At 32.3% G+C, this 24,180-nt stretch overlaps 2 long non-coding RNA genes across 2 annotated transcripts; both read left to right on the top strand.

Annotated features, from left to right (window-relative positions):
- The first annotated feature begins 3,626 nt into the window (after window positions 1–3,626).
- Window positions 3,627–6,411, top strand: LOC139502419 (uncharacterized). Its single transcript, XR_011658836.1, has 3 exons — window positions 3,627–3,735; window positions 5,658–5,975; window positions 6,290–6,411. It is a non-coding gene; the product is annotated as an uncharacterized lncRNA (long non-coding RNA).
- A 2,406-nt stretch (window positions 6,412–8,817) lies between these two features.
- On the top strand, window positions 8,818–11,395 carry LOC139502516 (uncharacterized). Its single transcript, XR_011658867.1, has 3 exons — window positions 8,818–9,035; window positions 10,490–10,612; window positions 11,173–11,395. It is a non-coding gene; the product is annotated as an uncharacterized lncRNA (long non-coding RNA).
- The last annotated feature ends 12,785 nt before the right edge of the window (window positions 11,396–24,180 follow it).

Below are 24,180 nucleotides of genomic sequence, written 5' to 3'. Positions count from 1 at the left end.
TGTATCTTGGCATTGCACAAGGTCGTGTTTTTCTATGACGTCTTTACACTAAACCCATTTGAAGTTGCACGTGTACTGATTGATTATTTATTCTTAGATGTATGAATTTTTTATATGTTGTAAGTGGCTTTAAACTAGCTGTCAGTAACGGTGAGTTGTTTCAGATCTGTACTTAGTGTGTTTTTGTTGTTGGGATATACAAGTACCTGGCCACGTCCACTCTATGTAGTATTTCTATTTGTATCAATCTGATGAGTAAAGCCTTTTCAACTGTTTTTATAGTTTTTCTTATGTTTTACTAATACACTACTGTCCCAGGTTTTGAGGAGGATTGGAATCCCGCTAACATGTTTATTACCGCCACACACTGTATGTGTGTGTCTGTCCAAAGTCAGGAGCCTGTAATTCAGTGGTTGTCGTTTGTTGACGTGTTACTTATTTGTATTTCGTTCATTTTTTGTACATAAATTAAGCCGTTAGTTTTCTCGTTTGAATTGTTTTACGGTTGTCATTCGGGGACGTTTATAGCTGGCTATGCGGTATGGACTTTGGTAATTGTTGAAGACCGTACGGTGGCCTATTATAGTTGTTAATTTCTGTGTCATTTGGTCTCTTGTGGAGAAATGTCTCATGGACATTCATACCTCATTGGCATTCATAATTTATTTATTTCATCATGAAATTTCTTTTTAACGATCTTTCTTATCTTTACAATTTTATTATGCCTACTGAACTGAAATATTTTGCTCACATATTAACTAAAAACAAAAAGTACTCACATGTTACAAGTTTATATTTTGCGCTTAGTGATGAATTATTTGTTTAAAGGGAAAATATTTGTTATGATCAATAAATTAAATAGGACAAGGTTGAATAATGATTTGTACAAGTTATTATGTTTGCTCAATACTAATTGGACAAGTAATTACTTGTCTAATTGTAATTGTACAAGTAATCACTTGTGGCATGGCATCATACACGTAATTACTTGTACAAAATGTGTGTACTAGTAATAACCTGTACAAAAAAATAATATGTACACGACATATATATAAATGCAGTTATGAAACACTGTGCTTATGCATTGTGAATGAGGTACTCCAACTTGCATTTTGATATAGGTGCATTGTTTTGTTTATAAATATTTAATACATTGTGAGCTCATTTAAGGACGGTGTGTTTTTTTATTTAAATAGGTTAACTGGTTCCTCTGATATTCTTATAAGGACTATTTCTTAAATAACTGAACTATCTAAATTAATTTTAATGAAATAACATAATTATACAGTTTAACAAACGTAGTCATATTGTTTACCGTGCCAGAAATTAAGAAACGATCCGGGTGAACTTATCTATCTTTTAAATACACTTATTCTAAAAGGCTTCCAATTCAACACTGTAATTAAATCTTTGATCATTTATTTTGTTATCAGTAAATTAAAAGCAAACTAAATATTATTGTTATATACATAATTTTTTATACAAATTTATGGATCTGCAATCTCTCGATACCTGTATCTTGGCATTGCACAAGGTCATGTATTTCTATGACGTCTAAATACTAAATCCATTTGAAGTTGGATGTTTACTGATTGATCATTTAGTCTTAGATGCATGATTTTTATATCAGTTGTAAGTGGCTAACTAAACTAGCTGTCAGTAACGGCGAGTTCTCTCAGATCTGTACTTAGTGTGTTTTCGCTGTTGGGATATACAAGTACCCGACCACGTCCACTCTATGTAGTATTTCTATTTGTATCCATCTGATGAGTGCAGCCTTTTCAACTGTTTTTTATAGTTTTTGTCGAGCCTGCAACTTTTGTTGCAGAAAGCTCGACATAGGGATAGTGATCCGGCGGCGGCGGCGGCGGCTACGGCGGCGGCGTTAGCTAACTTTTTAAAAGTTTATATTTTAGAGGGTGGAAGACCTGGATGCTTCATACTTTGTATATAGATGCCTCATGTTACGAAGTTTCCGTCAGTCACATGTCAAATGTCCTTGACCTCATTTTCATGGTTCAGTGACCACTTCAAAAAAAAGTTCAGATTTTTTGTAATGTTGAATTCTCTCTTAGTATTAGTAATAGGATAATTATATTTGGTATGTGCGTACCTTGCAAGGTCCTCATGCCCGTCAGACAGTTTTTACTTGACCTCGACCTTATTTCATGGATCAGTGAACAAGGTTAAGTTTTGGTGGTCAAGTCCATATCTCAGATACTATATGCAATAGGTCTAGTATATCATGTATATTCGGTGTATGGAAGGACTGTAAGGTGTACATGTCCAACTGGCAGGTGTCATCTGACCTTGACCTCATTTTCATGGTTCAGTGGTTATAGTTAAGTTTTTGTGTTTTGGTCTGTTTTTCTCATACTTTATGCAATAGATCTACTATATTTGTTGTATGAAATGATTGTAAGGTGTACATGTCTAGCGGGCAGATGTCATCTGACCTTGATCTTATTTTCATGGTTGAGTGGTCAAAGTTAAGTTTTTGAGTTTTGGTCTTTTTATCTAATACTATATGCCATAGGTCAACTATATTTGGTGTATGGAGATATTTTATGATCTATATGTCAGTCGCGCAGGTTTTATTTGACCTCGACCTCATTTTCACGGTTCATTGCTCAGTGTTAAGTTTTTGTGTTTTGGTCTATTTTTCTTAAACTATAAGTAATAGGTCAACTATATTTGTTGTATGGAAGCATTGTTAGCTGTACATGTCTGCCTCGCATGGTTCATCTGACCTTGACCTCATTTTCATGGGTCATTGGTCTTTGTTTAGTTATCTTGGTTAATGTTAAGTTTATGTGACAGTTTTTAATAAAGCTTTATACTTAGGACTATCAACATAATATCAATGATTAGTAAAGAAGGCGAGACATTTCAGCGTGTGCACTCTTGTTCTTATGTTGTACTAATACACCACTGTCCCAGGTTTTGGTGGAGGATTGGGATCCCGCTAACATGTTTAGCACCGCCACACACTGTATGGGGGTGTCTGTCCAAAGTCAGGAGACTGTAGTTCAGTGGTTGTCGTTTGTTGATGTGTTGCTTATTTGTATATCGTTCATTTAGTGTACATAAATTAGGCCGTCAGTTTTCTCGTTTGAATTGTTTTACCGTTGTCATTCGGGGACGTTTATAGCTGACTATGCGGTATGGACTTTGGTATTTGTTGAAGACCGTACGGTGACCTATAGTTGTTAATTTCTGTGTCATTTGGTCTCTTGTGAAGAAATGTCTCATGGACATTCATACCTCATTGGCATTCATACGAAGTTTATATAAACAGATTTAATGCAGAAACTACATACATTCTTCACACTATCCCGTAAAGGAGAATAGAAAAGTTTAGAAAAAATGTCGTAGTTTGCATATACTTGTTCAGTACATATATAAAGAGATGATATATTGAATTTGGCATTCCCTAAAACATAAAAATTGCAAAACATGTGTTCAAATGCGAAAGATGCGAATCGACGTGAATGTTAAAAAAATATATTTATTGTATTATGGTATGATAACAGTGAATGATGCATTGTGTAATGATGTATATGGACTGCATTATATCAGCTCTCATGATCTGCCTATTGTAAATTTTCTTTGCATTGTCTATTTCAGCCGATGCCATTACCGCCGTGGACTTTTAACGCAACTTACACTTTATTTTGATGTTCAACGTGACGTTGCTCATCGTAGCGATCTGGTTTATTCCCTGGTTAATAGCAGGTTTGTTTGGTAAAATACAGGAATAGGAAAACTTGGGGATATTAAATAAATTACGCCGAGAAAATGCCATTTGTGAAGTTCAGACTTTCGTTTCAAACACCCTAAAAAAATACATCCTATGAAAATCGCTTGAATTAGTCAACTTGTAGCTGAGTCTTGTTAAAAAAAACTCGCCTGTAACTTGTAGTTAACCGATTCCAATTAGGCAGAGACAACACATGTCATACACGAAGATAGTGTCATATTTTGAGACACCTTGATTTATGGCGACACAATATCACGTTTGATAAGGTTCTTTCACGCGAAAGTATGTTTGTAGTGATTTGGTCTTAGTAATCGTTGAATAGATCGTTGCATAGCAGATCACTATGACAATCGTTTCAACTCGTCATATTGTAAAAAGAACATCTGACAACGAAATAATAAGCAGCCAAATTGAAGTAAAATGAAAAATCTTACTAGGTAAAGCGTACTAAACAAAAACTGTGATAGGCAAAACTATGCATTATTGATTACTCTGATTGCATGCTAGGTAACGATAACATGTATACAAGCAATCTTATGCCCCAAAAGAAGATAAATCCAGTGATGAATAACTTCTATTACTTTTCATCAAATGAAAATGACTTTATATTGACAAATAATTCTAGCGACATGATTTTACAGTCTATGAATACTTGTTGATTGACGACCCTGGTGATTAATACAACATTAGCATTGGCTATACACGGCCCCATGATGTGAGTGCGTCGAGTTACTGTCAGTTGTACAGAACAGACGATAGTATTTGACCCATTAACCAAGTTTGGTAACCACAACCAACTTATTTACTTGAAATTGAATATATATTGTTACAACAAACGTTTGGTCACCTTCATAATCTAACAACACTTGAAAATTAACTTGATGCTATTAATGTAACAAGTGTGATATTTTTTGATATGACAACATTACAGTAGTCCTTAGTTACGAATTATATACCTCTTGTTATTGGTTATTACTAGATTTTTTTCACTAGACTGGGCGGAGTTTAAGAAGTACGCTCATTTAAGACCAGTCCATCTATAGACAGGAGTTTTGGGATAAGCTCATCAATGAAGTGTCCGGTTATTCGTCCCATATCATACACTCAGTTCTTTTGTATATGCGTATAACATTGGTAATACGAGATATTAAAATAGCTATTAGAGTAGTCGCAATTTTATACTCAATAAAAATGAAAATACGTATTGTATAATCAGACAATTGGTTAAAAACACACATTTGCCAGATATTTCGTATTTTCAGACATTTCGTTATTAGCAATTTTGTTTTCAGTCGCTCTTCATTGTCAACTTCTAGATGAAAGTCCAGATATTACTGCGTTTACTGTACAAGTTGAATTCTTAATTTCAAAGTCTATGAGATAGATGCGTTCAAATTTTTCTTTATTTTAGTGAGAGATTTTCATCTATATAGCGAAAATTAAAACGAGTAATGAGTAAAGCTTAATTTTTTTTTGTGTGTGAATACTAATTACAGTGTAAATTGTTTTTTTAAATAAGATTGAGTTTTCCGTAAGAATTTATTCGATAAAAAAATTTCGAATTCAAATTTCCAATCTTCCCACCTCTTTTATGACTTTTCATTGAATGCAACTTACGTTTATAGTTCAACGAAAGGTTGGACTATACTTATATTTAAGTTATTATATACCCTATGTTCATGAATATGAAAGCATTGGTTTATTCAAGAAACATTTGTTTTGTATTTGCAATAACACTAAAATTCCGTGACTATATATTAATGCATTTTCACAAATCTATTTCACAAATAACAACATACATTGTAGGTACTTTATTTTTTTTAACAAATATATGTTGATATAACGAAGGATTTAACCTTTTCATATTTGTTAATTCTATATAGTATTTTCTTATTAGGAGAAATAAAATGGACTCTACAAGAAAAACCAGCAATTTTTGGGCATGATATTCATTTAGTTTGCCATTTGCCAAATGATACAGCATGTTGTGATGATTATAGAAAATGGAATGTTGGTAACCAGTACATATTGATAATAACAAATGGCTTGTCGTACAACACATCTAAATATAAAGAAAAATTGATTGTAAAAGACAGAATTTCTGTTTTGACAATCTTTTCCTTTAGTGAACATGACGTTAATATACCATATGAATGTGTTTACGGATTTCATTCGTACAGAGATGTTCTTGATCTGACGGAAGATGTATTTGAATGTATGTAATAAATTTAGTTTATGATAATATAATTTGAATAATACAAAATATACTAAACTGATTATGGTTATAGATATGATGATAGATATTAAACTGAATAAGATTTGTTTTCTGTTAGATTTTTATAAACATGTAATATAAAGAAGTCCACATCATTGGAAATAAATGTTGTTGTTGAAGAAAGGATGTTTTTATATAAAAGTTATCTGAGGATCAAATATATCTGTTATGATATTTTTTTTTATCTAAAACAATCTATGAATTTGATCAAGGTGATCTTCCATAGTTTGCTGATCATTTTTATTAACTTCCAGTTCATCCGACAGAAAAGATACCAGTAATACCAACAGTAACCTGGGACAAGCGGTACAATGTCACCTTTAATATATCGTTTCAAAAAGTGTTCCCAATACCTGTTTGCCAAGCAAAATTAGGATTAAGTATTCACTTACTAATGATGGTGGACGTTTCGTCCCCGAGGGTATCACCAGCCCAGTAGTCAGCACTTCGGTGTTGACATGAATATCAATTATATGGTCATTTTTATAAATTTTCTGTCTACAAAACTTTGAATTTTTCGAAAAACTAAGGATTTGGGTCCTCAATGCTCTTCAACTTTGTATGTATTTTGCTTTTTTAACTATTTTGATCTGAGCGTCACTGATGAGTCTTATGTAGACGAAACGCGCGTCTGGCGTATAAAATTATAATCCTGGTACTTTTGATAACTAATTACTAAAATTGATATATAATTCAATTTTTTTTTAAGAATTACTTCTATGGCAAACTAACAATGACAGTTTACACAAAAGACGCGTAATTGTTACACGTGAACTTTATTAATATAGAAACTGTTTTGGTTCAATTTCAAAATAAAATAACTAAAATATTGAAATTGAAGGAAGTTTTCAAAAAGAAAGTACTATATTCAAATTAAAAGCACATACACATAAAAAAAACCAACTGCCATATTCCCTACTTTGTACATTTGTTTATGTATTGATAATCGGGATTAACTTTTGTCATATATTGATATGTAGTGTATGGTTTTGGAAACTGTTAGTTTTGAGTGCACCCATTGCTTATTCGTACGTTTTTGTACATACATTTAAAAAGAAAAAAAAAGACAGATATAATGCATTTTATCTAATTTTGTGGTATTACATTGTACACAAAGGGACATTTATTGGGGGGTTGGGACCGGTGCAATTCATTTTTCTCCCTTCAAAAAAGTTTCTGTCCTACCCTTTGAATATGCAAAAAAAAATTCTGTCCTATATGAAATATCTACTAAATAAGTATATGTCCTACCTAATCTTTGAATAAATCAAACAGACCATTGACCTATAATGGTTTACTTTTATAAATTGTCATTTGGATGGAGAGTTGTGTCATTGGCACTCACACCACATCTTCCTATATCTATGCAACTTCCTTTTTATCAGATTAACATAGATCAAATATAGTAGTCTTTGAATTTGTCTGGAAATTTTAACTGATCTACTCCTTGAAGAAGAAAAACAAGGTTTCTTTTCAATTTCACTTTTTCAGTTTCACGAAGAGTAATAAACTACAATAGTTTATGAACAATTTGTATTATCTGTTTTTATGCCCCATTCTATAAACGACGCTGGAATACAGATATTGATCTTAAGATGAACATGTGCTGAAAAATCAAATAAGTGATCTAAAAAGAATGAGACAGCGAACCCGAAACATACGAAATATATATATATATATATATATAGAGTCTATAAGAATCTACCAACCAATATATATATTTGTTTGCTTTTTCCAATAATATGTTAATATGTAAATTGAATTGAATCTATAAAAAGACAATAAATTGAGGTTAAGACTTTCGTTCTTTGAAATGATATTGTTTGGTACCACATGCTATAGATAAGAACATTTCCCATTCTAAAAGAGCTACCAAAGATGTATATATGTTACAGTAAATAGGTGAAATTAGGAATTACACGTAATTACTAAATATTTCAGTAAATACCTGTAATTACTAGCGAATTAAGTAATTACATGTATTTACTAGTTGTTTCAGTGATTGCTGGTATTCACTGGTTTTTTTTTCTCATTTTTACAGCTATTTTCTTTATATTATTGTTTTACAATTAAAGATATCATTCAAGATACAAAATAAGAAAGTAAAGGGTAGGTATTTTAGGTCCTACTTAATTAGGGATTAACTTTAAGTAATATAAGGCGCATCAAAAGTGTATACTCTTTAGTGTTTGTGAATTGAAACTGGAAAATTATGTTTTAAAAGTTTAAAACCCTAAAAATCATTTTCGGCATGCAAGCAAATGATATCAATCCAAAATTGAAAATTTTGTTAGAAAGTTTATAGGCAACTTAGCCACCTCTTTTTGATGATAGACATTCGATAATGCCAAATTTGGTTGAATAGTCTTGATAATTCTTAAAATCTCATAATTTATTTAAATTAAAATATCCATCAGGCATACTTTGTATATAAACTTGCCCGTAACATAAGATAAATTCCTTTTATATAATAGTTTTTTTTCGACTTCTTTTGTCAAACTGTTAATAACAATGAAGCGGACATTTTCCACAAACAAATGCATACAACTTGATGGTGTTCAGACAAGGCTCCGTGTTGAAGGCATTCATACCCCATCTTCCTATATTTATTAAGAGTCATATTTTATATTTCTGTGTTTCTCTTTTTTATGAGTTTTTCAAGACCTCCAAACTAAAGTTAAATACCTGCAACAAAATTTTATCACGTTTCATATCATATCATATACTAGAATACGTTGTACTATATCACATTATTTTAGATACATTAAACGCATGGTATTCTAAATATTGTTTAAAATGCAGTTGATTTCTCGTCTTTTTTTAAGACCAAAAACTTAACACCATTTGTCTCTGTGACTGCCAGAAAAAAAGATATGTTTTATCAGGCATCTTTAACATGTACTTACTCAAGTTCTGCAACGGCATGTACAGAGTCACTGACAGTTTTATGTACGGTTGGCAAAACAGAACTGACAGTGGTTGATTACGAAGCATGTCCCTGTAAGTTGAACTAAACGTACGATACCAATCTTCATCATCCTTTAGTCTACTGCTCAAAGACAATAACTGTTTTGAGGTGGCTGTAATAAGATCTTAAAGATTTTTTTTCTAATCTTTACATACATAAAATATGCATACGGCTTCAGAATACATCGGAAAATTCAATAAAAGTTAAAGATAACAGTTTTAGATTTTAATATACAATTTGTTTAATTCACAACGAGATTTTTCATCAAAATAAAATAGGTAGTTTGGATTATATGAAGATTGACAGATATTTCTACTTAATCAATATTTTCATACGAATCAGTCAACATTCATCCCCATATCACATGTTTTACTTTTAAGATAAAAGACGAAGAACATAATTGTACAAATAAAGTTCTAATCAACAGTCCTAGTTTTGAGCTTCTTAAATATGCATTGATGTGAAAGTATAATCTTACCCGATAATATGAAATTTGTAAGGTGATTGTATTGACTTCGACACAAGTTATAACATTATACACATGACGGTACTGTCGTATGAAAAGCTTACGCGTGTTATTGGCATTCATTTTAAATATTGCAAATGACCAAGAGAAAATAACTTATATGCTTATTAATTAAACAATCTAAAATATGTATGCATAATGTTACACTAATCTGTGACATATCCTGTTTACTGTACACTAACCTTAAAAAACATGAAATCGAAAAAACCTAAATAGAGCAGACATAATTTTCGAAAGGGCAACATTTAAGTCAAATATTTTTTTTTTGAATTGTATTTGACACACACTTATTACAAATCATAGAATTTGTTCAGATAACGACCTCAATGTCAAACATTAAGTTCATATTCACATTATTAGTTACAAATTACCAACGAATGGTAGGTGTATCGTTATGGCATTGTTTACTTGTCACATTCAACGAAAGCAATATTTTCCAAAGCAGAAAGAGCTCAGAACTGAAAGAAAACTTATTTTATATATTACCATTGACTCCAAGTTTGGAGAGAATGTGTCCTTTTTAACAATGACGTTTGATATAATGCACAACCTGAAATACAGCTTATTGATATAATACAGGTTAAATTGCTATCAATCTTTCAGTATCATTATGGTTACTTGCATTATGAGATAGTTGAGCATTTAAAATGAGATACGGGCCATACAATAATGATGTTTGCCTTAAAATAAAATAAAAATAAAAGACATATAATCGTGGGCTCTAAGTCTTTGATGTGTATCCATTTGTTTAATCCTAATTATCTGAAATGACCTTTGCCTCTTTCGATTTTTGTTTGTTTTCAATTTAGAATCGGAATTCTTCTTCAGAGTGAATATACAAACATTTACAAATGTATAGTCATGTGAACCGCATCTTAAAGCTTAATTGACAGTAAACCATACGAAACAATATATACAATTACAGAATATAAAATCAACATGTTTACTCGATTCTTGCAGATAGACGTGAAGATACAATTTGGGTCATAACTGTAATAGTTGTGCTTGTTATTGTTGTGACAATTCTGATTATACGTGTCATAATTATCGAAGCTGTTAGAGTCGTACGATGGGTGCGAAGAGGTAATTAATATTTTTTACATCTAAAAAATTGCTATTTTATCCTTAATAATAACCAAATTAAATGGAAAATACTAACATATATATTTTGTATTTGTACCTAGTCTAGTACACTCAGTTAAAAAGTAAAACCATTGAGTTGTTTAATCGCAACGCAATCAACTCAAACATTCAATTCAGTATTTCACTATTGTTAACGCAAAAATAAGCTAATGCAAAGCTAACTTACATGGCAATGATTCATTCCTATAGTTTGTTTTCTAGCCAATGCCGAATTACGGGCTTGAACAAATACATTACGACAAAACATTTCATACAACGTTGCTTTAAAAAAAAATAGCATGCTATATCTGTACGGTGATGCATGGATATGAACCAGCACTCAACGAAATACAGCTTATATAACATCGGAAATTGTTTAGTTCCTGAACTTTTGATAAACATGATGCAAAATGAGTGTCAAAAGATATTATATTCATTCTTCTATGTACACAAAGGCTGATACCAACAATTGAATAATCACGTTATTTGTATTTTTAAGTTATATCAATTTACTATTTCAGTAAAACCATGTCGCTCTTATCAAGGCGATGGGATTGAAGAGACACAAATGATTTAAAAAAGATTGAGACAAACATCGGCATGGCCAATATTGCTTGTTTTAGAACTATATCTTGTTTTATTTTGACTAATACCTTATATTGCCCGAACTGAATCACCGAATACAGCACACTGTTAAAACCCAAAATAACATAACATCATAACAAAATAAATTTGTTGAAAGCATGTCTTATATATTTATGGTTTGATTTTGAACTTGTCTTCAATGCTTCTTGTACTGCCTAAATCATTTTCATCTCCAACCTGCCGATATAGGACAGACATGCTGCTCGTTCTGACAAGTCATCATCTGCATTGTGTATTCTAAAGTGTGAATTGACCTATAGTACCATTCTTCTGTTTAAAATATTTATGCATCCGAAGCCTTGTTTCGATTTTAAGGTATATTGATGCTATGTTTCATTTATATTTATGTAAATGTCCAATATAATAAATCTGGTTAAATTTGAATTGATGACGTCATGACGGCACTCATAACAACCATTGAGGTAGCAGCAGACGAAAAGAAATTTGCAAGTTTATCAGAGATATCAAGAATTAAATGTAAAATGAAAATGCTAGGAATACAAGAAAAGAATATTGATATTATCAATAACGTGTTAAAAGGTCTAGCAAAATACAGATTAAAAATACACAATCGAACGTTAAACGCCATTTTCCTGATACGTTATTATTTATATATACATTTTATATTGCACTCAGTCAAAACGTTATATATGAACCTGAGGGAGTATATTGACACTCAACTTCGTCCTCGGTCAATATACTCTGACAGGTTCATATGATTACAACGTATTGACCTTGTCAAAAGTCCATAATTGATATTTTTTGTACTCGACTGTACTAATTGTTAATCGACCAGCCTAAATAGGGTTGAATTTTAATTAATATTATTCAACCCGAAACTTGCACCCCGTTTCTATTGTTATACCTCATAGTTTCTATTTAAGTGTAAATTGAATAGATCTACTGTTACGAAAAACAATGGATCATGACCACAGGATGAGAAGAGAAAGGTTTCTAGAATCCTTTCTTTCTACATTCCAAAAAAAAAAGTCCAGTGTTATTCATAACAATAGAAATTGATAATTTTTCTAATAGCACGAACATCAGAAATTACTTATAGAGGCCACTACGAGCGAGTTGTTTCAAGATACATGAAAAAACATTTCAGAAAATTCCAAGAGCAAACAAAAGATTTCAGCATCTTTTTTTTTTAATTTAATAAATCCTTTAAATAACCTCCTGATTTCACTCCCGGATTTTAGTGGAGTTCGTGTTGTTTCTTATTTATTATTTATAACTGTTGATGTATATGTCCTTTGGTTTTGTGAGTCTCTGTTTACTCCTTGGTTTTGATTGTTATTGTCTCTTTAGCTTGGTTATAAAATTTTGATCCCAGTAATGTACCTGTCTTTATTCTAAACCATGATACTTAAAAATCAAAAGCGGGGATTGTAACTCCCGGATCCCCCTCCCTTTGTAGTGGCGGATCCAAAAATTTTTAGACGTAGATACCAACTGGCTTCCGTAGAGAGGGCCTTCTCCGGACATGCTTCAGTTCAATGATTCTATATCTAATCAACCAAGTTTTTCGCACAAAGGCGTTGGGGGGTATATTCATAGATATAACATTGTTTGGTTGATGTTTAGACGAGTTATATATATATATAAAAGAAAAAAAGAATAATAAAACCAAAAACAGACATTTTAGACGTAGACCTCAAGTCCTCAGCAACAAGATCAATACCGTTGTTAATCTTTCCAGCAAACAACTTACTGAGGACGAAACGTCATTACTATCCAGAGGCCTAAACTTTTGTCCAGTCCCAGGTCCAGTGAATGATACTAAATTGTCTGAGGAACTGGATTATTTTGCCAGGAGCCTCCGCATCAAGGAACATTTTGCATCGAAAGAGGACGATAGCACCACCTCAGATAGTGACTCTGATGACTCCAATGAATATAGATTTAGAAAGAAAAGCAACTGGGTCCCTAAACCAAGCAAAAATACCACCTTCGAATAATTTATAGACAATGTTAAAACGGATATACTTACAAATGTAAAAATAAACAATCAGACCTATGATAATTTAACACCTGATGAACGTGTGGCTTTGACAAATTTGAAAGATAATGACGACATTGTTATTAAACCTGCAGACAAAGGGAGTGCAGTTGTCGTCATGGACAAATCTAACTATGTCCAAGAGGCCATTCGCCAATTAGATGATGACCGGTTTTACAAAAAACTTAATTCGGACCCCACCCTCCAATTCAGCGAGGAAATAACAGAATGTTTAAAGGAAATGTGTGACAATAACATCATTGATATAGATACTTTCAAATATTTAAAACCTGAAAATTCAAAACCTGGGCGATTCTACCTGCTCCCTAAAATTCATAAACCTGGTAACCCAGGTAGACCAATCGTCTCAGCTAATGGTCATCCCACCGAAAAAATATCCGAATTCGTTGATTACTATCTTCGACCACATGTAGAAAACTTGCCATCTTTTATTAAAGATTCTACAGATTACTTACTAAAGATGCAGGATTTAAACCCTCTACCTGCCAATACTACTCTTGTCACTATGGATGTCACCTCTCTCTATACGAATATTCCCCATGCGGATGGTATTGAAGCATGTAGAGAAGTTTGGGAATCTCGATCTCCTAAAATTCCACCTACTGATTGCTTAGTTGAAATGCTTACTATGGTATTGAAAAAGAACAACTTCACATTCCAAGGAGAACACTATTTACAGACAAATGGCACTGCTATGGGTACAAAAATGGCTCCATCTTATGCCAATATATTCATGGGTAAATTTGAAAAGCAACTGCTGGAGTGCTCCATCGAAAAACCGCTTTCCTGGTATCGATTTATTGATGACGTTGACATGAAATGGGACAAGGGAGACCAAAAATTACAAACTTTTATAACAAATGCTAACAATCAACACCCTACCATCAAATTCACCCATGAAACATCTAATTCCACCATAAACTTCCTTGATACATCTAGCACCTCTCTGTAGGTATAATAAACACAGATATATACTCTAAACCTACAGATACTCATCAATACTTGTAGCCTGAAAGTTGCCATCCTCCACACTGCACGAAGAGCATTCCATACAGCCAAGCTCTCAGAATAAGGCGAATCTGCTCCTCTGAAGACACTGCAAAACAACGTCTAGGGCAGCTTAAAGGACATTTAAAAAGAAGGGGATATAAACACAAAAACATCAAAAATAGTTTTCGAAAAGCGGAATCCATCCCCAGAAGCAGTCTGCTAACTTACAAAGATAAACTTAAAAGTAAAAGAATCCCATGTGTGCTCACCTACCATCCATGCCTGTGAAATAGTTTCAAGACCATTCGTGATCATTGGACAGCAATCGAGAAACATTCGAAGTTATCCAAAATCTTTCCTGAGCCTCCCATGATTGCCTTCAAACAACCTAACAGCCTGAGAAATATACTTGTCCGTGCTGACCTTTCCAAACCTAGCCATACTGTAGGTAATTGTCAGCCTTGTGGGGACAAGCGCTGCAAATGTTGCAACCAATTGCAGCATTCATCAACATTTCACAGTAAGACCACAGAAAAGACATACAAGATCTTTTGCAATGTCAACTGCAAAAGCTCAAACGTGATTTACGTTCTTGAGTGTCCTAGATGTGGTCTCCAATATGTTGGTGAATCTATGCAGCCATTTCACAAACGCCTCAATGGACACAGGAGTGACCTCACAAAAAAACCGTATATTCCTGTCAGCCAACATTTCAGGTTACCAGATCACAATCTGAAAGATTTTGATCACATGAAGATCCTTGTGATCGAACAGGATTGTACATGGCAAAATAGGCAAAGAGAAAATCGGGAGAGGTTTTGGATAAAAACACTGGGTGTCCTCCATCCAGATGGAATCAATAGAAAGAAATAATTTAATTTACAGTCTAGTGTTTATATTATTATGTTCAGGATTTTGGATTAAAATCAATCGACCAAAACTTACCTGTATTATTAGTGATCTATGTTTACACCTTATACATTATATCTCATTATTGTTAAAACTTTTGTCACCGAAGAAGGCCATTTGTTGAGCCGAAATATTTGCAATTATTGTATAATTTATATCATCTGTTCAGTTTTTCCATCTTTGTGCAATGATATTCAACACTTTTTAGTGTTTTGTTTTCCATCTATTTATCGGTATTGTTACACAATCTGTCAGACTCATATATATATATATATATATATATATATATATATAATTATTTTCTGTGACTGTATCTTACATTCATTTGTAGGATCCTTTACTATAGATAATTTAGCTGATCTGTAACAATAACATCTTCATGCCTTATATATCATGTACTGCAGTACGCCGCTAGATTAATACTGACGTGGAAAGGTAACACACGGCCAGCGAAAGCTCTTTTTTTGAGAGCCCAGGTGGTCGTGTGGTCTAGCGGGACGGCTGCAGTGCAGGCGATTTGGTGTCACGATATCACAGTAGCATGGGTTCGAATCCCGGCGAGGGAAGAACCAAAAATTTGCGAAAGCAAATTTACAGATCTAACATTGTTGGGTTGATGTTTAGACGAGTTGTATATACTCGTCTAAACATCATATATATATATATGCAAGAATATTCGGCATGAGAGCCAATTAGACAACTCTCGATTAAAGTCATAATTTGTAAAAGATTATAGATCAAAGTAAGGTCATTCACACGGAGCCTTGTCTTACAATGAACAGTAAGCTTTAAAGGCAATCCAAAAATGACAAGTGCAAAATCATTCAAACGTGAAACCCAACGGTCTAATCTATATAAAAACGAGAAACAAAAAACGCTTATCCCAAACGAACGGTTCAGGTGCAAATAAAGGCAACGGGTTTTAACGTTTTGATAGGTTTACACCTTAACCGTTATCCGAAACAACAATAGTGTATCATCACAACAGAGAAAGAAACACTATCAAATATCTGTTGAAATGGCTTAACGCAATCAAAAGCATGTTTATCTTGTCTCATTTGGGTATACAGAAATGGTTGTATCTGATCATTGGCTTGCTCAAGTGCGGTATCTTGTAATCAGTCTTATTTGCTAATAAAATTTTTCTTCAAGAATATAGTAAAATATCTTTCAGAATTGTCTACAATTGCTCTAAATGAACTAAAAGAGAAGGTTAGCAGTTCAACGTGTACGTGTACGTTTAGGGGTGCAATACACTTACATATACGCAAAAACATACACCTTCATCTCTTATAGATGCTGCACATTGTACTAGTACATGTAAAAGCAATTTAACAGAGATTTCGATTGGGCACGTCGATTGGGCACGATCATCGAATCAGAGAATATTATCTATCTGCAAGATGACCAATTTTCGACTGCTAGCTGCAATGGATGAGCAAAAAAAGTTATTGCATCTTTCGTTTTATGAATTTATGTATAGCCTTGGGTAACGCAGATTCTTTTGTATGTCACAACCGAACGTTGTGTTCCGGTCTAGAAGGTCTAGAAGGCGTACATCTTACATTACGTAGATAAGCTTATCCTAGTCGCTTTTCAGACCTTAACGTTCTGACACTGCTATGTCTATAATCACTTATACAGTATTGAAGTTTGTCTACGATGCTCAGAAGCATCAGACATTTACAGGAATACGCTAACGCCGTTGCAGTTTGAGATGCACCTATTCTTAATTATTGTGGTTTCATTGATGGGGCCGGGCCGTTCGACTCTTTTGTATACTAACACAAATCAGCGCATTCTGTTTAATGGTAAAAAAAAAGTCAACGCTGTAGAATGTCAAAGCATAGTTGTTCCTAAAGGACTTGTAGCAAACATTGTCGAGGATAGAAAGTGCTAACTTAGAAGAAGTGTGTTCTTTTAAAATAATGACTATTATTGCATAGCAATACAATATTTCCCACAGAAAGTAACAAAAAGTAGGCGTGCAATAAATTCTAATATTGCACTAGTGCAATAAATCGTCAAAATTTTTGACGTCATCAACGACAAAATCTTAGTTTAAATCAATTTTTACTTTCAAATATTATATTGTTGTACAAGAAAAGGGTTATTGCATGCATATTGGGGATTCTAAAGCAATTTGTATGTAACAATTTTTTTCATTGGCTAAAAGTTGTCGCAAATCCACAGTTGACCAGGCGTAACTAAGGAGGGACAACCATTTTGAAATGATTGAATCATCAAATGTTTGATTACTACTATATCATTCAAAATAAAACAACACCTACCTCGAATTCGCCGTTTTAAAGTTATTTTATCCGAATTTGAAGCGTAAAGGTAACGTAATAACCTCTAGTTTGTAAGTTTTCAGTCGTATGACGTCATGTTTACCCATGACGTCTTTGCGCCAAAAAGTTTCGCGGATTTTTTTTTATTTGTCAAATTTAAACATTTTTCCAAGTTTTATCGTATTATTTCTTTTTGAAATGCATTAGAATCGGAATAACAGTACTGTAGTTGAAGAGTTGCCACCGTCGCCAGTAAACTGCATTTGCGACCGTCAAATCTACAATTGACGGTGACAACTCTTCAACTGCAGTACTGTTATTCCTTAAATATTGTACCTCGTAGAACATATATTGCACTCGCAAGCTCGTACTAGGGACAATATTCCCCAATATTCATGCAATAACCCTATAATACTTTAAACAATTAACAATTATATAACTACAAATTTACAATTGTATATACTGATAAATGTTCGAATTACACTGCTCACTCTGTAAACTGAAATGCTGAGGAGAATAAATATTTCTGGTCATCAAAACTAGCCAAACATTGACGTCTATGGACATACTAAAAGGTATTAGAAAAACAATCACACATGAAATACTGACCATGTTCTCCTGTCTTGGAACAGGTAAACGTCAAATATGATGGGGTAAAACTAAATTGTGGCATCGTATTTCAAGAAGAACACGAGTCAACAACCGACATCAACAAAATTAAACCAAGCATTTTTACATCTCATTAACAAATCGCACAATATAACAGATCATGATAAAACATTACAACAAATCTAGAGTAAGCAATATTTTGTATAAAACCAGATCAATTCATTTTTCAATTTACAAACATTCGAGATGCCAATGTTAACCAAGTACGCTCCACTTTTCGTTTCTATTTGTTTTTGTATTCACAGAAGACTGACATCATACAATAGGTTCTGAGAAAAAATGAAAGTAGCTAACATTTTCATTTATCAATCCACTCATAGATGTTGTCCGAAAGAATTCAAAGTTTGTAACGATTTTGAACGCATTTACCTGAATTAAAGAATACACCAGACACCGTCAAGTCTTCAGGACATCCTGAAATTTAAAGTAAGGGTAACATAGGAAAATATCTCAGATACAAGGAATGTTATCACCCCTAGTTTTTGGTGGGGTTCGTGTTGTTTATCCTTTAGTTTTCCTATGTTGTGTGATGTGTACTATTGTTTGTCTGTTTGTCTTTTTCATGTTTAGCCATGGCGTTGACAGTTTATTTTCGATTTATGAGTTTGAGTGTCCCTTTGATATCTTTCGTCCCTCTCTTATCTAAAAGTATCTGCCAAACTGAAATTGAAAAAACGAAAAAGAAACAAGAAAAACTAAATTTCTTTATTCCCTTTTACGTTTAAACTATGAACATTACATAGAACGAATGTAAACAGAGACTACAATGGATTCAACCAAATATCACAGGCTATGTATTGGTGTTTTAGATCGGATATTAAATTGACTTCTAAAGCATAATCATCACATTGGATTTAAACAAAATGTGCGAAAATGAAGAAGAGATAATCAATAACCATTGGTAAATAGTTGGTAAAATCAATCTGATTTCTGAAAATATAAACAATAACATTATTGTCCCCATAAAGTTCATTTCCTGTCAAAAACTAGAATACAGGAAATTTAATATAAAAACTAGAATACAGGAAACTTTATATAAAAACTAGAATACAGGAAACCTATATGCATATGCTATATGTAGATATATAGAATTGTTAAGCCACAGACAGTTCTCAATCTATAGCATTAAAATAACTGTGAACAGGTAATATTCTATTTTATTAAGGAACTGATTCATTCTACTATTATCCTATGTGTTTGAAGCATGTACACAGAAAACGTAAAAAAAGTAAATCTTTCTCATGTTTATAGGTGTCGATAATAATCAAAGACAAAAAAAAAATGAAATCACGGAATATGATAAAGAATAAAGTCAGATATTTTATCTAATCTGCCCTGCATGAAAATAAACAATTACTCCTACTTAAAAGTATGTACCATGATTTATTTGTGAAAATTGTTGGTTTTTTTTTATTGTAGAGTATTTCATATTCAAAATTTGAAATGAAGATCTTATGCCTTACGATTTTGATGAAGATCAATTTAGTGATGTGTGCCTTAGGTAATCTATCAAACAAGCTTACAAGCAACACCGTATTTGATGTTCACGAAAGAAATCTCTGTATTACGGAAAAACATATTTCACCAGGGTTTTCAATATCACAAACTAGTCAAAGCATTTACTTAATTTTATCATCGATACAAGTACATCAATTTTACATATACTTCAAGTATTTCACATCAAACCTTGTACGATAATACTCTTTAAATATCACAAAAACATTCACATCCACATAAAAAAATAGCTAAACTTTTAAACACACTTATTCAGAAGGAATGTAGCTATTATACTGCTGTCAGAGCATTAAAGATGACGTATTTTGATATCAATATTGATTCACTCATATGGTATTTGCTGCCGGAAAAAAATATTCTAAAGCCAGATGTTTGCTTTACATGTTCTTCTCGTATATTTGATGAAGGTCTGATACTAAACTCCTTCTGGGATAGTTGAGATTTAACCCCGTCATTAATTAACGTCTTTCCCAAGTCAGGAGAATCTGGCCTTTCTTAATCTTGTATATATTTTTTTAAATTTTAGTTCATTTATATGTTTCGGAATCTAGAATGATGTAAATTTTCACTTAACAAGTACTAAACAAGTACACATTTTTTCTTTATAAAAGTATATCGACAAATTATACATTTTTTGTTGAGTTGTTGTTACAAGCGAAGTTCAAACCTATAACAAGACCTTAACGTTCGACATTGATCTAAGTTTTCGGCCTAAACTCCAATGTCCTGATATCATGTAACCAACTGCAAGCCATCTTGTTTCAAAACAGATTATTTTAAGGCAGTATCGAACATCAAAATTGTATACGATTAAAAATACTTATATGGGAAAGTGTTTGTTTAAAGGATGTGAATTTAAAAAAGGACAGAATTAACTATCGGATACAGTAAAATCATATACGTTATCACCATGTAGCCCCACAAATGCAACATTCAGTAACTAAAGTGGTGTATAAAATAGATCATTATCATAAAATCTTAGTGACTATACAAACATAACATATAGTCCCATTTGTTTATTATTTTTTTCGGAAATCGTTTCATATGTTCTTAATATTCAGAAATAAAGAATGTGGACTATACCTATTTTACAACTGGTGAAGATATTACCCTTAAATGCCATTGCCGAGTTTCGTACTGGAGTGGACCTGCAATTGGAAAAAAGGATATTGTTGTAAATCAAATTGAGATTATTGATATATATGACAAACTGAAAATGTGGAATATATCAATCTATTCAAAAGGGAATACAATTGCTGACACATTGCCTCCGAATCTTTTCAATAGACTAAATTTAAAAGGCGATAACTTTGATCTTCATATAACACATTTATCTCCAAGAGACGAAGGTCTTTACATCTGTGATTCGGCCGTAAAGTGTAGCGTTCCACAAAGTTGGTACCTACTTCAAAACAAATGTGAGTAGATGTTTGGTATGAGGTATGAAAATAAAAGAAAACATGCCGTTCTCAATTATAAAATAGGTTATCATTGTCTTTGCTTTTTTTTTTTTTTTTTATCTTATACTAACCCGAGGTGAATATTCTGATATATTTACATATCACTGTATTAAATGCAATGTACATACGGGCACCATAATGTCCTCTACTTGTATTCGGATTAAATAAAGTAACTATAAAAACAAACCATTTATAAGTGAATCCTTTTGGTTAAATTCAAAGTGCTAGTAAGTCAAACCATAAACTAAGGTGAGCTTCGTTTAAACCGAAACATTTAAAAACACACATTTTATCTGTTTTCTCACTGTCAGTGTCTCTGTGCGAAGCTCTTCGCTTAATTTGCATATCACAGTTTGGGACGTTAAATGCGTTGACGTTGTCTAACTGACTTCTACCCATACATATTATCGACTTAATACTTAATGAACCGACGTTGATAAATTTGACTTGAACTTATCATGTTTTGCTGGCGAAACAAATTTATTTTTTGTTTAGATCGTTGCAATCCAATAAATCGTTAAAACTCGGTCCCTGGATTTACTCGCCGAAAAAACTATATTAAAATTTAATATGCATGCCAATTTCATTTAAGATCAGTTGCGAAAAGAGAAGTGTAGCGTATCACAACATCGAATTTATTTTTAGTGTATGCAGACAACAAGACAATCGGTACTTAATCGTTTCAACCTCCCGTATATTTATCCCTATTATCATTTTATGTAAGTGTGCAGTTACAGAAGATGAATATTTCAAATGATCAAAAGGCTATTATTTCATCTTAATATTAGTTTTATTATGGAATTTGCATTATATCAAGTGGATGGAATCTTTTAATAAATTCCATGTTTATTCTATATCATAATGTTAGGCACTTTCCATACATTTTTTTGGGGTATAAATAGTGATATGTGCGGCACAGTGCATTTTATTGAAAATGTGCTATTTTGTTTGTAATAGGTAGTGTTGTGCGCCGCAGGAAACATTACAATACAGAATAAACATGGAATTTATTGAAAATTTCAAGTTCAAGAAATTATGCAAATTCCGTAATTAAAAATAATTCCAAGTTGAAATAATAATCTGTTATGAGGAGATTTAACACTTATATGTTGATGTTGAGCAACATTACAGTTGTTAAAGATAAAAAAAAACTAGTGTTCTAACATTAGTATTCATTGAAAGACAAGCGTCTTTATCATATGTCAATATCTAAATTGAGTTCCATTTAGATAATTTGTGATTAGATAAATAATGATTATTTAACACTGTATATTAAAGAAGGATCATACACTCATTAAAACATGTGATCAAATCTTAGGTAGTATTTCTGTTAAGTTAATGGTTAAACACTCCGAAAAAAAGTATAGACATTTTATGGACAGAAGTTTTGGTGAGGTAATGAAGATAACAACAGTACAAGAAGACTAGTGACATTTTTTCTAAAAGAAAAAGTCAATCAGCTTTTTACACAAATTTAGTATCAAAAATTCAAAAATTGACCTAGGATTTTAACACCATAGCCAGAGGGGAGAAGGTCATAGGGTTTGGATGAACTCTAGATCTCCCCTTAAAACTAAAATACTATCAAAATCAAAGATCAAAATCAGAAATTGATGATCCAAAAAAAACTCCTCTCAGAGACACCAGCTCTGACAAAAAAATATTGATATGATAAAACAAAATTATACATAACGAATCTATTGCTTTAAATATATCACAGAGACTTATCAACAGAATATATATGGTGTATATGATAACAAGTGTATGGATAACTGTAAACAATCAGAACTTCTCAATTATGTTGGTATTAAATGATGTCTTTATAGAAAGTCTTTGAAGAACTAAGCTTTTCATTTTCATACAGCATGACAATTAGTTTTACTCAGCTTAAAACTTTTGAACTTTTCATATGGACATATACAAACGTCTTTATTCTTTGGCTTAAAGAGTTTTTAATACTTATATTTGTCAATGTCACAAACATTCTAACCTTGACTTTCTTATTATTGTAGAAAATTTACACCTATTATTCACATACCATTATAAACCACGTTTATTTCTATAGACAATAACAATCAAAACCAAGGAGTAAACAAAGACTCACAAAACAAAAGGACATTTACATCAACAGTTATAAATAATAATTAAAAACCAATTGTTCAGAGAACCATTGATGGTCTTTCCACCAGTAATGATTTTTTTTATATGAAAATATTTAAATTTGGTTTTAAATGTCAATTTCAACGTCAAATGACAAATTATTGTACGCTGATTCAAAAAATATAAGGTTTCTACACAAGAAGATATAAATAAGGGAGATAATTTTCTACTTCCGGTTCAAAATATGTTACTTCCGGTATTGTCTTATAGTTTACTTGACGCTGATTCCAAAAATATATGGTTTTACATACTTTTACAACAATTTATTACAAAAATTAGCTACTTCCGGTTGACAAAAGGTCACTTCCGGTTAGCTTTTTCAACGTCATATTGCTTGCAACCTAATGCAAAAAGTCTGATAGCTTTAACATGAATACATATGAGGTAAAAGCAAAGGTCAAAATCTAGAACGTTAAATTAACATATGACCTTGAGCTCAATTTCAAGGTCATAAACCAAGGACCTCAAATCAAAAGACTCTGGGTATTTACTTTATATTGTTTATGAGTTATATTACCATACAACCGATATTAGATATAAAAGGGGGGAAAACTCGCATCAAACATCTACTTATCCTTTCGACTAAAATTTATGTGTAACTACATGTCGCGACTAACTATTGTGTAAAAATATTTTGTCGATATCTTATAAGATTTCTAAAAATGAGAGATAACAAGCCAAATTCAAAATTTTGAACATGACCTTGACCTTTGACCTTGACCTAATTTTCATTTTTTTGAACCAAGGACCTCAAATCAAAAGACCCTAGGCCTCTATCACTTATGGTTTACCAGTTAGAAATGCATATTCTAATATCAAACATAAAAGGGGGGAAAACTCTCATATGGAATCTATATACGGCTTCGG

This window comes from Mytilus edulis, chromosome 14, assembly GCF_963676685.1.
Source record: "Mytilus edulis chromosome 14, xbMytEdul2.2, whole genome shotgun sequence".
Taxonomy (NCBI): domain Eukaryota; kingdom Metazoa; phylum Mollusca; class Bivalvia; order Mytilida; family Mytilidae; genus Mytilus; species Mytilus edulis.
Note: the sequence above shows the minus strand (reverse complement) of the source record. Positions and strands in the feature narration are given on the sequence as shown.